Here is a 293-nt window from a genome sequence, read left to right as displayed (position 1 = left end):
CAGGTGTTTCCAGCAGTACCATACCAAGTGAACTCAGATGCCTTCAGTGGTGCAGAAGTCACCCATTTCAAAAAAAAAAGGGGGGGGGGGGGGTGGGGGGGGGGGCGTGGGGGGCAAACATGATTGTGTTGTCTGAAATTTCCATTTCGTGTCCTGATTCTGGGATTTTTGTTTGTTTGTTTGTTTTTGTTTTGTTTGTTTGTTTGTTTGTTTTACACTTATGACTAATTCTTATTTACACCTCAACTAAAATTTGATTTGATTTGATATGATCTACAAGCAAAGAGGCAGAT

The sequence above is a fragment of the Babylonia areolata genome, chromosome 19 (assembly GCF_041734735.1).
Source record: "Babylonia areolata isolate BAREFJ2019XMU chromosome 19, ASM4173473v1, whole genome shotgun sequence".
Lineage (NCBI taxonomy): Eukaryota > Metazoa > Mollusca > Gastropoda > Neogastropoda > Buccinidae > Babylonia > Babylonia areolata.
The sequence above is the reverse complement of the archived record's forward strand: the minus strand, read 5'-3'. Positions refer to the sequence as shown.